The following is a 17,025-nucleotide window of genomic DNA, read 5'->3' as shown; positions in this document are numbered from 1 at the left end:
TTGATTTGGGCTCCTGCCACTACACAACTGAAGTTCCATATTTTCTAGTCCAATGAAGGATGTTTTTATTATTAATGCACTAAACTGCAATGTCCTTTACTTTGTGCAGTAACCAGCTCTATCCATACCTACCACCTTTACTTTTATCCCGCTTTTATTCAATCTCGTACCCAGAGTCTTCAAGCATTTTAGTCAGCGGGGTAATGCCGGGAACGCTCTGGGGACATCAAATCTCGACCGCTGCTGCTTGTCGGAGCCTTATAGATATGTCAAGAGAATACATTCTTATTGCCTTTCCTGAAAAGATAGTAAATGGATGGGATTGATGTGTTTAAGCTATTCCCGGTATTTGCTAATTCTTTTTATATAATGTGGAAGTAGACTGCTTTTATATAGACCATGTACTGCACGTGCTGAAAGCTGGCCTAATGTCCTAAATATGCCGTTTAGAAATAGTCAACAACCGTTACCCCTACCCTTATTACTAATTTTGTTAAGGCAAAATCCGCTGCATTCTGGATTTTAACTAAGCAAGACTGATTTACTTTAATATTCACTGATCTTACTTACAAGTAACCTTTGAGTCAAAAGTTTTAATAACGACCAGAAAAAAATGCCAGTAATTTTAGATAGTCGACGGAGGCTGAAGAAGACGAAAAACAAAGAAGAAATTGGCAATAACAACAATAAACGAAACTTACATCATTCACAAACTCGATGAGTTATATTATTGCTGATACATGTGATATATACTCATTAATCTGTAAAATTACACTGCATGAACTATACTTAAATGATTACACTATGAAACTCTTTCAGTTGTCATTTAGATATGAACAAGCCATTGGGATCCTGGGTACTAGTGTGACAGTGAACTACAGACCACAAAGGAGAAAGACGAACTAATAAAAACTTTTTAAAATCATTAAAAGAGGTATGATAACACTTTATTTCAAACTTTATTTGTACTTTCCAAGTCAAAGATCATTAATTTATTGCAAAAATAATCGGAAAATTCCGGCTTCAATTCCTAGTACTCAGATTTTCATAACTCGCACAGTACGTTTGGGCACTTTTGTTTAGATAGAGCGTCTCGCGCGAATAAAATTGCGCGCAACATTTCAAATTTTCAAAAAAGTTGAAGATGATTTAAAATCTGTCTAAGCGTTTTTGTAGAGAAATAAAATAATTAGGTATATAAACTAAAGCCGAAATTTACAGTCTTACTGAGAATGTAAAGAGAAATATTGTTGTCACATATTATATCAAGATACAAACCTGCAAACCTCTATTTTTTACATTTAATACGTACAAATAAACATGAAAAATATTGAAATATATTGGATTGTTGTGGGTTGATTTCGAGAACCAACTCCCACAAAACGCTCTGACTCAGTAGTATTGTGATTTCTTAGAGTAGTCTATTTCGTATTTTGAAATTTGTTTTGTTGATTTTGAGGTGTAAGAAAGAACATTTTTACAAACGTGAAATATAATTCCCACGACTCAAAGATATCCAAATGATAGAAATGTTCATTTTAAATTTTCTGAGTGAAACCAGTCCGAAACACAAACAGAGGATGGTGTGCCTGTGGTTTTGCGACTGTTTATTTGATAACTTCTTTCTCGGCCTCAACAAAAACATATTCGATACATTTGTGAGAGAAAGCCATTTTAACGATAATATCAATCATTGGACCTCCCACGTAACCGACAAACGGACCTCTTACTTTTGCTTGTTCTCGCATAACGGATAGCGTAAGATTAAAATTACAATAACCTGGTAATACCCTGTCACCTAAGAATTAAACTTTGTCAACTTTAACCCAACGTCTTTTAATTTATGTTTGTAATCATCGACTCCGTAGGACAAGTTGGTGCGAGGAACCTCCCATAACTTCGCTGCGGTCTTACAGATAATCTGCTGAAGGTAACTCAGATCAGGAAGTGCCTTGAGAGTCACAATGTCAGCCATGAACAGTTTTCCTCCTGGCTTTAGAACTCGAAATGCTTCACGAAAGAAGTCTTCTCTGCTATTCATGTGAGGTTGTCCTTCCACACAAATAACACAATCAAAAGAATTTTCCTCATAGGGCATCTTCGTTCCGCTGCCGCGTGTTACAGTAATACCAGTGTCGCGCAGTCTTCGCTTCCCTATTTCCACGTTTGCAGCGCTGATGTCCAGACCTTGGATGTTGCAGCCATTCTGGGATTTGATTCTTAACATGCCAGCTCCCTGCCCACAAGCAACATCTAGCACGTTGTGATCAGCCTGTATCATGCTGCCTTCTAAAAGCTCATCATACACTGCTCCGTAACACAAAGGGTGTGGTATAGGATCGCCGGATTTTGTCTTCCACAATCCAAATGTGAGAAATCCATCATTCCAGTTATGGTTGTTATCCGCAACACGGAAATAAAACTCTGAAACTTTTTCTTCATGCTCTGTAAATGCCATCTTTATCCTAACTGAACTCTTTGATGATCAAGGACCTGCATTACAAGACAACGTTAATTGTGTCAACGCATGCTCGAATGGTAATTCCATGAACAAAAAAACTACAGCTTCCTTTGCTCAAGTCGAACTTTTCCAATAGAATGTGCCCATTCATGACAAATGAAACCACCAAACATACCATTATACCATTTCCTTCGTTGTAAATAGTTTAATCCTTGTGGATAGGGGCTAGCTAACCTCCGAATACGGCTCACCCCTTCAAGTGAAACTAAGAGATGGAATTTCTTCACAAATAAGTTTAATGCTATACAACGCTAATGCTATCGCGGAATTCCCGCGAAGTCGCTTTAATCTGCGCGGGTTTATCAAGACAAATTATAGGCGTCTAGATAGAAGTGGAAAAGATTCAACCTTTTCTTACTTTATTGATAAGAGAAGCAACGACATAAAGAAAAAGCAGTACGTGCGTGATGTAAGATGGAGCCGTAATCGATACAGCATAGGTTTATCAACATTCCTTCTCCTTATTCCTGGAAAGACGTGTTACCTCGATATCTTTTACTCAGAAAATGTAACACCAGTACAATGGAGCATCGGTAAACCAAGTTGTTAAGTACAGTATCTGTGACGCTTATCTTTTTGAATTTACAAGATCGCAAAAAATAGTTTTACCTTATAATTACTACGCATGCATTGGTACGATAGTTCCCCATGGCACCTACTTTTGCCTAGATTGAAACTGTTCCTTTGCAGAAACAATAAACTGTTTTCTGTTGTTTAAGAATGAAACGGAAGATAATGATTTGATTATGCATTACTTATAAAAACGCAAGCTGCTAAGCGTAGTTGTAAATTGTGGAATTATGATCAACAATAATTACGATTTCCCCCTTCACTTTCACTTTTTTTTCGTCGCTTCAGTATTTAATAGTATTTGTATTTTGGGTTTTTCTATAATCAGAAAGCTTGAAGGTTACATAATTTAGTCGATCTTTTAACTGCTACGAAACAAGCTTTTATAATTTATTTCAAGTTTGCTGTCACATCTGCATATGAATGATTAGCAAAAGGGTGTTGCCCCCTTCATTTACTTTCACTTCTTCGCGGACGCTTTGGTGGCGTTCGGTATCTTTTTACCGCCACGAAGCAAATAAAGACAGAAAAAGTAAAACCCTTTCGCTTTTCTACTTAACTGGTGAGAGCAGCAAGGTTATAAAAAGAAAGTAATACTCTTGTTGAAAGCGGAAGTCGCAGTCGATGTCGAAAAAGGTAGCGCTTTTCAACACGTAAATTTCCTCAATTTTTTTTGCAGAAAGACATGTATTCTCTAATATCCTCGCATGGTAAGTAAAGCATGGCAAAAAGCCTTCAAATGAAGTGGATTATCAAGAAGAATGCATTTGATCAATTTTGACAAGTTCAATTTATTGTTTCCAATACAGGCCCAAGTGTCGTCTACCTTATTTGGTGGTGGGTTGTAGTTCAAGTCCATGCAATTTACTGAGAGCAAATATGAACAATACACAACTGAGGTATCAGGGTCCGTATTATTTGGAACGGTGTATAAAACATCAACACTGTACGGTCAAAATTTCGTCCACACTAGACCGCATTGAAAAAGCAAACTGTATTTTTGTATGAGACCCTGCAAATCTTCTACCAGGAGAATCAGTTCTGATCGCCTCCAGATAACAAATCAAAATCCACAAGCCAAAAGAATCTTACCTGCTCTTTAAAGTCCACCGACCAACAGCTTGACAGTCAGGAGATGTTGATTCAAAAATTCGAAGCACGAAAATTGATAAGGTACAAGAAAACCCACGTGACGTAAATCAACAACCAATCAGATATCTAGTGGTTCCTTTTGTTTGTCCTAATAAGTTATGTAATTGAATTTGTTTTCTCGTCACGTATACAAGTAAATTGTGTCTGCGCATGCTCGAATAGTAATTCCATGAACAAAAAACTGAAGCTTCCTTTGCTCAAGTCGAACTTTGCAATGGGATGTGTCCATTGATGACAAATGAAAACTACAAAAAACATACCATTATACCATTTCCTTCGTTGCAAATACTTAATCCTTGTGGATAGGTGTTAGCTAGCCTCCGAATACGGCTCACCCCCTCAAGTGAAACTAAGAGATTGAATTTCTTGACAAACAGGTTTAATGCTATTCAACGCTAACGCTATCGCGGGTTTATCAAGACAAATTATAGGCGTGTAGATAGAAGTGGAAAAGATTAAACCTTTTCTTACTTTATTGATAAGAGAAGCAACGACATAAAGACAAAGCAGTACGTGATGTAAGATGGAGCCGTAATCGATACAGCATAGGTTTATCAACATTCCTTCTCCTTATTCCTGGAAAGACATGGTGTCTCGATATCTTTTACTCAGAAAAGAGCATCAGTAAACCAAGTTGTTAAGTACAGTATCTGTGACGCTTATCTTTCTGAATTGATAAGATCGCAAAAAGTAGTTTTACCACATAATTACTACGCATGCATTGGTACGATAGTGCCCCACGACACCTAGTTTTGCTTAGATTGAAATTGTAGTTTCTTTGCAGAAAAAATAAACTGTCTTCTGTTGTTTAAGAATAAGACAGAAGAAAATGATCAGATCATGCATTACTTATAAAAACGCAAGCTACTAAGCGTAGTTGTAAATTATGGAATTATGATCACAAATAATTACGATTACTTTCACTTCTTTGTCGGCGATTCAGTATAGTATTTGTATTTTGGCTTTTTCTACGATCAGAAAACTTGAAGGCTACGTGTTAATTTAGTCGATCTTTTAACTGCTTCGAAACAAGCTTTTATAATTTATTTCAAGTTTGCTGTCACATCTGCATATGAATTTCACTTCTTCGCGGACGCTTTGGTGGTGTTCGGTATCTTTTTACCGCCACGAAGCAAGTAAAGACAGAAAAAATAAAACCCTTTCGCTTTCCTACTTAACTGGTGAGAGCAGCAAGGTTATAAAAAGAAAGTAACATATGTTGAAAGCGGAAGTCACAGTCGATGTCGACTAGATGCTAGCGCTTTTCAACACGTAAATTTCTTCAATTTTTTTTTTCGCAGAAGACATGTATTCTCCAATATCCTTACATGGCAACTTAAGCATGGCAAAAAACCTTCAAATGAAGTGGATTATCAAGAAGAATGCATTTGATCAATTTTGACAAGTTCAATTCATTGCTTCCAATATAGGCCCAAGTGTCGTCTACCTTATTTCGTGGTCGGTTGTCGTTCATGTCCATGCAATTTATTACTGAGAGCAAATATGAACAACACACAACTGAGGTATCGGGTCCGTATTATTTGGAACGGTTTAAACATCAACACTGTACTTAAAACTCTCGTCCACACTAGACCGCATTGAAAACGCAAACTGTATTTTGAAAGAGACCCTGCAAACCTTCAACCAGGACAATCAATGCTGATCGCCTCCACATCACAAATCAAAATCCACAAGCAAAAAGAATCTTACCTTCTCTTTAAAGTCCACCGAACAACAGCCGGACAGTCAGCAGATATCGTTTCGATGATTTGAATGCACGAAAATCCGTAGGGTACAAAAAAATCCCTCTGCGTAAATCAACAACCAATCAGATATCTAGCAGTCCCTTTTGCGTATCCTAACGCGTTATGTAATAGCTCTCTTCGGAAAAGAGTGATAGCCTGGGACCCAAACTAAGTGCGCGCTCATCTATGGGACAAGTCGAGCAGCCACCTTGAATTATGACGAGACATGCAAGTTATTGTTTTTTTGTGCACAGATAACTTCAGGAACTTCATAGCCTGTTCCAGATTCTCAGATAGTGGGGAAGACGTGAAAGTAAAAGGCACGCGAAAAGTTGCTCTCCCCACCCGATTTATTTTCGTCTTCGCGCTTTCTCAATTCAGCGGACCCAACTATCTCGGAGCCTGGAACAGGCCAGGAACTTCACGGTCCGCGCGTATTTACCTTTGTACGAGTTGCGAGTTAGCCCCCTTACTTTTTCGGATGGTACAATAATTTTTTTTTTTACTTTGGTTACCCGGATCTGTCACTTACCATGAGCACATGAGTATACAGCACTGAATGTACAGTCTCATGTTCACAAGAGAACCTGGGTCTTGGTCGTAGAGAGAACGAGGCTAGCCGTGCTTAAACAAAGCTTTTTAAATCTCCTGAGACAAAATGGCTGCCGCGTGACAAAGGTCTATTAGATAAGCTTCGAAAAGTGTACATGAATGGAACGATCATCTAGAAATGTTTAGCCTTGCTCAAGCTATGGAAAATTCTAGGCAATTTTTCCTTATCCGAACACATATTTCTGAGAAAACAGTCGTTGAGTGCGCCTGAATAAATATAAGCTCGCTGTTCCAAAACCCGGCACCGAATGTTTATTGCAAAAGAAGCCCTTCTCATAGCGGAAATGTGTTGTGGAACAGCTTGGCTGTGGAGGTGCGGCAATTGACATCCCCTTATGTTTTTAAAATTAAAAAAACCCTTAGTTTAGAGATATGTAATATTTTCACACGGCCTTCTTGTATAGCGTGCAAGGAGGAAAAAAGAATAAAGAGGAGTAAAGAATCACTAGCTGGGTTACACTGCACTCATGGGTGTGCCACCTTAAGTGTAGCCTATGTTTGTTAGCTCTACCTAAAGAATCACTTGGTTACACTGCACTCATGTGTACGCCACCTCAAGAATCACTGGGTTACACTGTACTCACGGGGCTTAAAGCTCGCGTTTGGCTCGCGCTCTCTTCAAAGAAAAAAAACTACGGTCCGTTTCGCCAAAAAACAAGCTTTGTTTTCTTTAAAAAGTTTACATCATGTTGTGGCCCGAAAAATGTGAAAAATTTCTCCATAATAGAAGAGTTTTTTGCTAGGGTTAAACACGCTTGGCTTTCAGTAAGTTTCAATACAAAGGTGCAAGGAATTATCAGCATAATTATAGCACACAAACATTGTCATCTAACTCCTCGCACGTAGCCGGAATAATCCAAGTAGTGAAGCATATAGCGAAAAATCGCCCGCAAATGGTCTCGATAACTAAATTATACTAAACTTTGCGAAAGAAACTATTGTTTGTATCCATGTTTAATACCCATCGAAAAAGCGAGGAGTCATTGCATGACATTACTGGTATAGCAGAGGTAATATTCACGGGTTTCACGAGTTCTATGCACTATTTTTCGCCAAGAAACAACTTTAAAACCTCAATTCTTACCTTACAGTTGTCGGTTCTCTTACCTAGCTGGCGAACAAAGGGATGAAATCCGGCACTTCTCTTCCATAAGTAGCAAGCCGCACGTCAAGCCGCATGAAGTAAAATGCACTGCCTTCTCGCTACAAATATAATATAAACTAATGTCGTGGAGAATAAACGACGAGGAGGAAAAAAGGCCAGATCTTCGCCTCGTCGATGTATTCCAGCTACCAAGCCGGCGTATCTCCAAACTGAAGGTGGACTCGAAGTGGGACAAACCTTGTGATTTTTTTAGAAGCCCTTTGCGCGCGTAAACTAATTTATTCTGGCGCGAAATGAAAATAAACAAAATGTATGCTGAAATCTAATACACGAATATTTGCGCATTTTTGAGGAACGCGACATATTAAATGGGATTAAGTCGGATGAGCTGCCCGCGAAGAAAACATCTCTGCGTGGGATTGTATTTCCAGTAAAAGCCATTTGTGTCCCCTCATTGAACAGCCGGAGCTAGGCCTACAACTAGTCGAAAAGCTGGCTTATACGCTCGGAGTGGGGGAAAGGTAGCCCGGGAGGGGGACTCTGCATGCATATGAAAGGGGTGGGGATGCTCGTCGGAAATTTTGAATCAAACCCCTAAAGGAGACTGATCTGGGCGTAGCCCAAGCTTTTTTTGACCCCTAAAAGAGACCATGTTAAAACACAGACAATATATATATATTTTTATATTTTTTCGCCTGCAACCCTAAACGAGACCTTCACGGCTAAATACGATGGCGTTTTGTCCAGAACACCCTAAGTGAGACCAAAATCCGAAATTTACACCCCTAAGCGAGACGACGAGCATCCCCGTCCTTTCATATACGGAGTTCCCCCCCCCCCGGCAAAGGTAGAAACCCCGGGGAGCTCCCTTAGATTAAAGGAATGTCATTTACAAAGCTAGTGATTGTCAAACGACATCACTCTTATTCAATTGATTAAATTCAATTTGTCAAATGTTGCGAAGTTTTTCAGGAATTCATTCTAAAGGGCTGTATCGATATAAGTTGCCCTCCATATAACATAAAATTGGGTAGTTTCACGTTGTAACCACGTCGCAATGGTATGAAAGGTACCAAAAAAACAGTGTGCTGCACGTGCAAAGTTATTGAATGCTTATCTAAATCTAGTGCTTGTTTGTCGTTCATGTTGCCGTGGCCGCCGTCGTTGCTTATTCTATGTTTAACTGGCTCTTTATTCTGCTACGTATGCAAGTATGGTTTCAGTTTAGTGCTCTGATATTGTTTGCTAAGAAAGCCCAATGTATTTGTTAAAAAAGGACTGAGCTCGAAGCACTTAAAGTTGTTACGCATGGTTAAAGTTTCTCTTACCTTTTTCAACGTTTTGTGAGGAGCTTGCAAGTTCAGCAATAAGCAAGACAATGATAAATATGAACAGCATTTTAAGTTTTTTCTGTCAGCTTATCCGACAACAAGTAAAAATGACAAGTTGTGCAGATCACAGGACAAACAAATTTCTGCAATTGATCCTTCAAACAGCGGGCAGATTTCAAGAATAATAAGTTCAAAGGTAACCTAACCGGATGTCTAAGCATTTGCCCCAGCAAGGGGGCAACTTCTGCTTAGGAAGTCATAAGCAAGCTGAGGTCAATTCTAATACCCAGGGAAATCGAAATAAATAGATTGGACATACGTCTTGCAAAACGAGATGTGTTCTGGTTAAACGGTGAACATCAAGATTATTCGGAATTCTGAGACTTGTCTGAATAGCCCCTAGGGTAAGCACGCTTCCCATTCAACCCAAAATGCCGGAAATTTCGATTGGTACATCAAATAGAACGGACCATTTAGGTTTGATCCGACCTGAATATTTGGGAGCAGCTTTGAAGGTGGTTCACTTTGACCGGTCGGGTTATCTCGGTCGGTCGGACCGAAATGTCTCTTTGAGGGGGGCGTAAGGGTTTACGGTGACGCGGTTTTGCGTTATTTTTGGTGCGGTTTTGCGGTAATTTTTATTTTAACTCGCGGTATCGCGGTTTCAAAACACTAAGCGGTTTGCGGTTATTACAACCTTTAGGTCGCGGTTTTCGGTGAAAAAAAAAAAGTGTCTGCGGTGATAACACTCTTTACAACGGTCGGCATCCGGTTGTTTTGCAAGCGCGATCCAAGTGTTTTGTGTTACAACGCATCAGGGTTCATTATATCAGCTTACAATTTAACTCTGTGGTTTGCAATTACGGCCTTTTCCAGTTAGTACTTAATGTGATTAACCGTTTTGGCCAATGATGCGTCGACTTCGTGAAATCCCATGCCGGATGTTAGCTCGTACAGCCGTACAGCCTCTAGAGTACGAGTAGTCCCCCATTTTTCCTCAGGCATATTAGAGCGAGCGAAACGCGAGCGCCCGTGAAAATCACCCCACGCGAGAAAAGGTGACACGCGTGGGATGATTCTCACGCGCGCTCGCGTTTTGCTCGCTGTACTATCCCTGAGGAAAAATGAGGGACTACTCGTAGTCTATACAGCCTCGTGTTCTCGCTGCTTTGATTCAATGCGCGACAATGGCAACTGAGGTCGTCGAGGTCGCAACTGAAAGCGAAGAGGACGTAATAATTTATTGCGTGCAATCTTCTATGAAGAAGGAAAGAAAGGGGAGAATTTTAGAAGAGCTGTACGTTTTAACAATCGTCTTCTCCACTGAACGTGAACTCTTTACGAGACAAGAAGGTCACTATTCCAGAAGAAACATTTATTCCGCGTTCCACAACTAGCACAGGGTCGTCCAAAGTAATCAGTCACCCAATGTAAGACGTACAGGATCAGTGACAGAGTTTTTCAAACTCAAGGGAGATATCAATACTCCTTCAAGTACATGACCAGCATACTTGGCATTTGGTTAGTAGTAAATAGAGCATAATAGTATAGTGTAGTACAATATATCGTTAGCGTTATGATGGTGTGTTTAATACTACGCACAATGTTATAAGAATATATCACAAGTCTTGCTAACGTCAGTTTTCATATTGTGGCCTACATGTACGCGCGGTTTCGGTATTCGGGAAAAAATCCGATGCGGTTTGCGGTTTTTTGGCGTATTTCTGTGCGGTTTTGCGGTTTTCGGACCCCCCTTACGCCCCCCTCCTCTTTCCATTCGACAAAAATGTTGTCTCCAGTACCGCTTTTCGTATCCTGCTTACAAGAACGATAACCAAACGTGTGGTCGCTTGGGTCGGGTCTGAGCAACCGGAATGTACCGTTTAATTGAACCATATAGTTATTAGAGGAGACTGGTTATGAAAAGCGGCAAACATCAATGATAAAAACAACAGTGCTGCAGTTTATGTTGGAAGCACCCTGAAAGTGCACAATCCTTTGTCTTCTGTTGGCAAATCGTTACGGAATAAATTAATGCAACGTTTTTATTGGTCAATACAATCAAAATGATAGGAATTCTTTTGAACGTTGTGCACTTTCAGGTCCACAAAAACATATAACAAAGGAGTCTGACGGGTTTCATAACCATTCCACTCAATTAACTATGATTGAACACCTGGAATTTCTGAAATTCAAAACAGAATTTTTGTTGAATGGAAAGCTCCCCACGTTTACCCCTTTATCATCCGCAGAGGCTCCCGCTAGGTATCATAATAAAAAAGAGGCACTTATCACGATAAGGTAAATTTAGAACTTACTAAAAATTGATTTTAAGGCTTTTTAGTAGCTTCTACTTTTCCCTGTTTTCGTTCTCAGAACTATACCACTCAATAATACACTTTTTATGCCGCGAGCTCGCAGGTGTTTAATACAGGACACGAATATTTATATGGACATATCAAACAAATTAAAGATATAATTACAGTACTAAACGCATCTTAAAAAGGAAGTCAAGAAGTTACCCCCGTCCCCACCCCCCCCCCCCCCCCACCCCCCACACAAAAAAAGCCCGAACGAACAATTAAACTATTACGGTGGTTGGAAGTGCACTTCGTTCGTACTCTTCCGGGTTCTCCTTGAAGTTCAGCACAATACAGGGGAGTTGATTCTTCTATCGTTTGAGGATAGTAGGACGTGTTTATATCCGTTTTATGCTGTTCATATTCAGATGGGGTATAATCTTCTGCTTGGTAAGGCGGTAGAGGTGGAAATAGTTGGGTATCCTGTGCCTGCTCGGCTGTTATATCTTTAGCTTGTTGTAAGAGTTTCTCGAAGAATTAGTATTTTCCGTCGATAACCTAGGCAGAAAGCGATCATAACAATCAACAACACGGAAAGTGCACATAACGTAAAAATGGTAGCCATTCTTATGCTAGCAGTGACACAGTGATTATCATTACTGCGTGGCCACAAAAATACAAAACATGTTCTTTTTAGTACAATCAGCGTCTGTCACTCACGATTCCTTTGACAGATCATTGTTCACTTTTGGGCCTTTTTCAAAGCAGACATCCTTATTGCATTTTTCCTTCGCAGAACGGCTTTCAAAGAAAATACAATCATCTTCGTCCTGACAGTTTGGCCCGAGGCAATTGCTTCCTTTCATAGACTAGCTTGTTGCTGCACTAAGTCTCGCCAACGGCACATTGTGAAGATCCTTTTTTTTTTAATTTTTTTTATTGTTATTTTTAATAACATTTATTTGGTTACAACACTTCTAATGACAATACTCACATTTACATTGTGAAGATCCTTTGTTACAACTGAATCCAACACAACTTGATCCAGGAACGCAAGTATAAGCATAAGTTTCATTGGGTGATAAACACGGCCTACGGTGACTTGGATTACATACGCATCCCGGCTAAAGAAGTTGCATTTAATTGTGTGTCGCTGCATACACCCCCGCAACATTTCTCCCTAGGGGGTCGTCACTTACGGAAAAATTACGGAAACGAATTCGAGTCGAAAGGAGTCCAGTTTCCAGGCCGAGATGCCCCTGATAAAATTAATAGGAGCGGTTAATTTGCAGTCGCCAGTGATAGCTTGAAAATTTCTGCCTTAGTGCCACAGGAACACCAGATTAGGATGATTTGTTCCCACAAATGTGTTTCAGTCGCAGGAACTAAGGATGCAGAGAAAATGGTCGGCGAGACGAAGAGACGTTCTAACACTGAAGAGAAAGACGTTGCATTTTTTGAAGGCTATGATTTCCATCATGTCCAAGCGCATCTGCATCTCGACAACTTTACAGAGTACAATGCAGTAACAAAGAAAGGTAGGGCTTTGATTTCGCTCGAACGTAATGTTCCGTAATGTTAACAACACTCCGTTTTATGCAAATTTGTAATTTATCGATAGGGTAATTATTTACAAATGAACGATACTGCATAAAAAAGAAGCATAATTGTATTTTGCTTTTCTGCCGTTTTAAGGCAGCCCTGTGCGGTTTACATCAGTTCAGCTGGTACTGACCATATTTGAAAGATGCTTAGATTGTGGCATTATTGACGTCAGCCAATCAGCCAATCATTCGGCTATCGCAGGATATGAAGAATTCTGCAGATCGAGGAAGAAGGGTGTTATCCACCTCCGCCTTCGGCCTCGGTGGATAACACCCTCCGAGATCTGCAGAATTCTTCATATCCTGCGATAGCCTTCATATCCTGCGATGGCCGAATTCAATAATTGCTTTATTATTCATTAAAAATAATTCCAACTTTAAAAACAAGTTAAAAATGCTTACCTCGGTCGATGTTAAGTTCACATCGATAGTGCATCTTTTTCGGGAAATTTAGCAAATAAAGGTCTGCTCAGGTCTGCAGATATACTCCAAATAGAAGATGTTGTCCGTCGAGTTGACTTCTCACTGTTCTTGCTATGTTTTTAGACAATATTTCGCTGTGAAATGAGTACAATGTTCGCCCGACAGTTTCGCCATTTTGTTCAAACAACCAAATCAACTCAACCTCGTCCCCAGGTTTCGTCGGTCAACGGTTCAATATGACAAATTACTGAACCGATGACGTCATTTTGACGCCATCGGTTCAATACGACAGCTCAGCGGCTGGTTATGGTGAATTGTGCGTGTGGTTTTACCCAATCAGAAACGGGGAAATATTTTGCATGAATGATAACATTTGTTCATGCACGTTTGTTTGTAAAAGCATGGCAAGGAAAGCGGAGCCATCGATCCAGACTGAGACTTTTATATTATTTTCTTATTATATTACTTTTTCCGTCCGCCTTAAAAATTCACTCCTCTTCTTCCCCGTATTTGCCAAATCCTGGATAAAGTAAGTGGGGGTATTCAAGTTCATGGAACGTCTTCACGACCGTACCTTGGGTGCCAGAGACTTTTCATGCGCGGTTTCCGGTTTCGGTCAAGTCTTAAAAAGTGACCCGCGCGAAAACCTTCGCCGCTGGTGTCTTCGGCCGAACCCCGAAGACGTGTCGGCCTGCGGTCGACGAAGCTCTCCGTCACACGCGAGAAAAAATCTCTGGTACTCAGGGTATCACGACCGTGACATAAATTAAAGAACCATAATACATGTAAAATCTGAAATGACCCCAGAAATATTGGTATGAATGCATGCTTCAAGCGTGATTGGCTTTCTGCTAAAACTTGAGTTCATTTACGTCAGAAGAGAAAAATAAAAACTCTTTGTCGGCCTCGAGTCGTTTCTGTTTGTCCTGAATCTTTGACACGGTAACGCTGAACACCAGTGATAATTCACGTTGATTGTATAACGATCCTAAATAGGATTTAACTCACTCAGTTTCCCAGCCTTATGATCCTTAATCCTGATTAACATGACTTAAGAGTTTTTGCATTTGTTTATTATGATAGTGCTTGAGTGCGATCCTTAAGTTAGATAAGTGGGAGGGTAGCCTGTTCCACGCGTTCGGATAGTGGAGTGCGGCGTGAAGGAAGAGGGCGACAAAAAAATTAGGATGATAAGAAGGAGAGGGAGAGTGGAGGGACTTCCCGCTCTCACCGCTACCCCAGCCCCTCGTTTCTTTTCTGCTTACATCTCTTTGAGCTGTCCCCACGATCTGTACGCTTGGAACAGGCTAGTGGAAGGCTGATGATCTGAATTGTTTGTTTCCACACAGCAGCTCACAGTGCAATATTCGGGCATAGTTTCATCACAGGGCACCCAATCAATCTGTGTGTGTAACCGATTGTTAATTTATAGTAAATGTACTGGATTTACCGTTTGCTTCACCCATAGCGATATACAGGATATATCACTAAGTTTGTATGTAATTCAATGATATTACCTCACCTGTGGTATATTGTCGTCCTTTTGCCTTAAAAGCGGTTTTCGAGCGATTTTGAAGAATTTTGAGTTTGGGATTTTTTTGCCCTGCTGACTCATGATCATGTTACATAGGCGTACGGGCAATTTTTTGCCAGGGGGGCGGTAAACCATTTGCCCAAAAAAATTCTCGCAAGTTGTCAAAACAGTCGAAAAGAAACGAGGGTCATACGATGCAGGAACAGAGGCCGTACTGGCATATGAAAGTGGCTCGATACAGTTTTTCAGGGTCAATACCTGCCAAGTTTGAGCATAAACTACGTCGCCATAAACATTTGGAAAAATTGCCACTACAGTTGTTTCAGATAAAGATGAAAATTTGTTATGATCAGGGTTGCAATGACATGGGAGTTGTCATAGCAACAAAATGACGCCCTTACCTATTATACTTGCAGCAGTTTTTCTCACTGGGAACTGTTCTAACAAAATAGTTCACGGGAGGTTTTTCGTCCAATAGTCGCCTCGATGTTCGTGAAGTTAAAACGGATTCTGTAAGTACGTTATTGAGATATTTTGGAATGAAGTTTTTATTGTTAGAAATACGGTAAAAAAGGAAAATCTTGATGTTTGGCCTTTATCTGAAGAAAACGAACCGCTTTTGATACGCAATTTCACCTGATAGTAGTTTCAATCTTTTTAAAAAAGGTGTGAAAGGTCATGGAGATAGCTCTGGCCAATTGCTACAAGGAAGGATTTGATTAGTATGTATCATGGCGCCCTTGTTAGCGGTTTTTCAAACATTTCGGTCTACTTTAACAAATTAATGAATAATTTTTAAACCGCTCGATAGATTTTTTTTTTAAAATTAAGATTCTTCTCGTAAAATAAACTGAGAATTAGTCAGCCCCTGCACTTTTCACTTTCAGACCCACTGCTGAGGCTATCTGCCATACACTGTTCTACGAGCGGAAGTGATTCTAGAAAGTTATGCGGAAGTTTATTCGAATCAATTCACGACTGGAAATAGCCCATTCCAGCTAGTGCAGAGCAGCACAGTGCCCAATATAAAAAATAAACAGCATATGATCCCCTTCCCTTATAACCAGAAACTCATCACGTGCTAGGCAACCACTGTCTCGTGTGAATGTAACTGGATTATTACGAAGACTTCAGGTTAAAATAAAAAAAATTATTTCTTCAAAATTATAATAAAGTAAACATGGAAACGTCTTTAAAAAGTGGCTTTGCCCAAATTTTCTCTTCCTGCCCAAAAAAATGTATTGCTCAAAATTTGGGGGGGGGGGCTGCAGCCCCCTCGCCCTCCCCCCCCCCCCCCCCCGTACGCCTATGATGATGTTGACCATTCACGGATGAGAAAGGAGAGGAAACTGGAAACCATTGCGAGAACTGATTTCAGTCGTATCCTTGATTAGCTGAAGAATTAACAATGAAATTGAGAACCTCCAACAACGTCTTTCTTCTTTGTGAATTCCTCCTTGTTTCGCTGAACATCATCTCTGCATCCTTAGATGCTAGGAATGAGACAAGTTTGTGCGAAGACTGTCGCGAAAGTCAAATCTGTTGTTATAAAGACTGCCTTTGGGGGTCAAACTGCCTAGGACGTGACTGTGAGCACGACGATCATTGTTCTGATGGCGAAATGTGTAGCAGAGATGTATGTGTTGTCAAGAACGGTACAAGTCGTTTAGGATGCTATTGTGAACACTCTGGTCAATGTGCTATCGATGAGATTTGTTGCGACTGGAGATGCGAATTAAACGATTCGAGCTGCGATGGCTGGCGGTCGCGTAGCTGTCTGCGCGACGAGCATTGTTACTTTGATGAAATATGTTGCGGCAAAAATTGTGTCAAAGGAAGGACCAATAAGTTAGGATGCCACTGTGAAAATGATGAAAATTGTTCTGAAGGTCTCCTTTGTTGTGGTTTTTCCTGCGTTAATGTCTCAAGATGTTTAGGAAGTCTCTGTGTACGCGACGAGGATTGTTCTGATGGTGAAATTTGTTGCACTAACCGATGTATCCACCGGAGCAAAACTCATTTGGGATGCTCGTGCTTCAACGACGAACAATGTTCTAAGGGTCAACATTGTTGTAGCGACATATGCGTGGATGCTCCCAACTGCTTAGGACTTCAATGTCTTGGCGAC

General features: G+C 40.3%; 1 pseudogene; it reads right to left on the bottom strand.

The window, feature by feature from the left end:
* Positions 1-945: 945 nt before the first annotated feature.
* LOC140946076 (methyltransferase GfsG-like) lies at positions 946-4,266 on the bottom strand (annotated as a pseudogene).
* Between the last annotated feature and the right edge of the window lie 12,759 nt (positions 4,267-17,025).

Source organism: Porites lutea, chromosome 8, assembly GCF_958299795.1.
Source record: "Porites lutea chromosome 8, jaPorLute2.1, whole genome shotgun sequence".
In the NCBI taxonomy this organism is placed as follows: Eukaryota; Metazoa; Cnidaria; class Anthozoa; order Scleractinia; family Poritidae; genus Porites; species Porites lutea.
Note: the sequence above shows the minus strand (reverse complement) of the source record. Positions and strands in the feature narration are given on the sequence as shown.